This window comes from Poecilia reticulata, linkage group LG6 (assembly GCF_000633615.1).
Source record: "Poecilia reticulata strain Guanapo linkage group LG6, Guppy_female_1.0+MT, whole genome shotgun sequence".
In the NCBI taxonomy this organism is placed as follows: Eukaryota; Metazoa; Chordata; class Actinopteri; order Cyprinodontiformes; family Poeciliidae; genus Poecilia; species Poecilia reticulata.
Genome location: NC_024336.1, coordinates 19,354,906 through 19,358,076, shown reverse-complemented (window position 1 = coordinate 19,358,076; position 3,171 = coordinate 19,354,906).

The following is a 3,171-nucleotide window of genomic DNA, read 5'->3' as shown; positions in this document are numbered from 1 at the left end:
TGGAGCCATTTCTTCCATTTTCCATTATGGCTAATAACTTTAATGATTAGTGGACCTAATGTTAGTTWCTAACATATTAAATATCYGTTCTTAAGCATAGATATTATTTTTTWAAAATGCAGGTTTTAAGAGTTTTCAGSTTTTAATGGAATAATTGGATTGAATTAGCACAACAGAAAATAAMATTTTTATTTGTTTTCTTTTTGTCGTTGAAAACTGTGTGCTTTTTAACACATAAAGTTTTTCACAAATATCAACGTCCCATTGAAGAAAWTGTCGCCTCTTTAAAAAGAAAAAAAWTTATAATTACATGTATAAAGGCGGTTCTTCAAAAATTATGGGAAAATTCCTAYAGTAGACATTTATCAAAAGCTATATATGTTGATCTTTCTGAAAAATATTATGAAAGGCCAAAAGTTGTAAATGAGTTTTTCTCAGCTGGACTCAAAGCAAAAAATTCCTGTTTGGATTAAAATGTCTGTAGATCCCAGATTTAAAGAAAAAAAAAGTTTGTAATTTCTCACTAAAACTTRGTCAAAAAAAAGAGAGAAAATAAATAGATAATTCTTGAAATGGAGAGCATAGCTCATGTTGGTCGTTTCTGATCAGAACATTTCTTTTAAGCTAAGCTGGGCATGCAGACGTCCGGATGCAGGAAAACCGGTAATGGGGGTTTGTGTGCTTAAACTGTCTCCCGGCGCTGCAATCCTACAATAATTCTGAATACAACAAAGAGAGGATCAAACATTCACTGTGCATCTAGTGCTAAACCGGGGCTGGTGCTAGAGCTGCTTCTTTCCTAGCTCCAGAAAAACAGATGTCGCTTAGTCAGCTAAAATCGTCTGGTGGAAACATGTCTATAAATGGCCTTTTTTTTCTTTTTTCTTCTTTTTTTGTTTTTTGTTTTGCCTTTGGCACCAACTTCCCAATTGAAGAATTTGTAGTGTTAAAATGATCATTAATTCTCAGCAAACGATGTGAGTGAAAGCACATTGTTTGCTTCAGCTTCTTCTGTGGGGAAAACCTCTTACACCGAAGCAATGGTCATTTCACGCCTTCGTTATTTTCCACTTTTGCAGTTTTATCTGTTTTGTACCTTTCAGCATAAATTCATACCCACCTTAGGGAAGTTATTTTTTACTGCTGATTTTCAATCGTTTTCTTTGAGCTGCTTCTACTCTTCTGTAAGGAAAAAGCGTCACTCCCACAAGGAAGTTTCTCGTTACTGCTTTGGTTTTATCAGGCCGTCATCATCCATAGAGAGTAAGATGAAATCTTACCAAAAATACCACACAATTTAATTAAATTATTCATCATATTTGAGAATTTTTTWAAATCATTTTTATGATTGCTAATTTTTTGCTAAATATTTACCTGCAAAACTCATTGAACTGTAATGCACTGGTTAAAAAATAAAAATAAAAGTTTTGTTGACTAGCGCAAATTGGATAAATTTGGATAAAAAGGCAGAAATATNTCTGGTGGAAACATGTCTATAAATGGCCTTTTTTTTCTTTTTTCTTCTTTTTTTGTTTTTTGTTTTGCCTTTGGCACCAACTTCCCAATTGAAGAATTTGTAGTGTTAAAATGATCATTAATTCTCAGCAAACGATGTGAGTGAAAGCACATTGTTTGCTTCAGCTTCTTCTGTGGGGAAAACCTCTTACACCGAAGCAATGGTCATTTCACGCCTTCGTTATTTTCCACTTTTGCAGTTTTATCTGTTTTGTACCTTTCAGCATAAATTCATACCCACCTTAGGGAAGTTATTTTTTACTGCTGATTTTCAATCGTTTTCTTTGAGCTGCTTCTACTCTTCTGTAAGGAAAAAGCGTCACTCCCACAAGGAAGTTTCTCGTTACTGCTTTGGTTTTATCAGGCCGTCATCATCCATAGAGAGTAAGATGAAATCTTACCAAAAATACCACACAATTTAATTAAATTATTCATCATATTTGAGAATTTTTTWAAATCATTTTTATGATTGCTAATTTTTTGCTAAATATTTACCTGCAAAACTCATTGAACTGTAATGCACTGGTTAAAAAATAAAAATAAAAGTTTTGTTGACTAGCGCAAATTGGATAAATTTGGATAAAAAGGCAGAAATATCGATAGGGATAGTTGTTCCAAAGACTTCATATAAACTTGTTTATTTTTCTGTGCCCAGAAAACCTCTAACGGCAGAAAGCACCAACCTTAAATCTAAATTATTCCTTCACCATCATCTTTTTGGAAAGATGTTTGAAAATCTTAATCCATTTGTGTTTATTGGGCAAAATCTTCATAAATGTTTTCACYGTGATGGAATTAAAAATGTGATAATGTCTTTCAGAGATGAGGTTGGAGCTTTATTGTCCGTCTTCTTAGCACCTTTTGGTTGTTGCAGATATCTCTGACATGGAACTACTTTGTGAACAGCGGTGGTTTTTGATATGGGCAACATGGGCAGTTGCCCAGGGCGTAATTAGAAGGGTGAAGGAGGGATGTGGGGGGCCAGAAACCGCCAATGTTTGGGAAGATTTATTATTTATTGTCTCATTGTGGACAACAATTGCTTTCACTGGAATTATTTGAAGGTGAAGAGGTCTCACTCTGTCTCTATGTAAAAAAAAAAAACATCTTTGCTTTCAGGTTATTCAGCTACTGCTAGCTTTTAATTACAAGTGATTACTTCTTATCTAGTGTTTGCAGATAGAACATGCAGAAAGATGCCTCTAAGGTATTTATAAAGTGACCTTTTTCATTTTAAGTAATGTGATTATTATTTTTTTTAGTCTAACTTGCGTCTGTGGTGTGTAAATATTACAGAACTTTGGCTGCGTGTTCAGGCTTTAAAATATGTCTGCTGGGTCGCACTGGCTCTGTGGCCGAGTCRTTACGGTTGAGATGTAAATAATTCTTCTTCACCATGGTAACTGAGCTTTTTCCATGGAGGAAAACATGTAACTTAAATGATTTCTTTTTCTTTTGTTGGATCCAGGAGCTGTCGTAATGTTCTTTCTTCGATCTGAGTTACACAAAAAAAGCAAATATTGTTGAAATGTTTTGTATCCAGAAAGTGTGAGATAATAAACTAATGCCATCAGTATGTTTTTGGGACTGATTTCGTACAGTAAAAGCTTGCAGTCTTTCATTTGTTGTCTTTGTTGCTATTTGAAAAAATGCTTT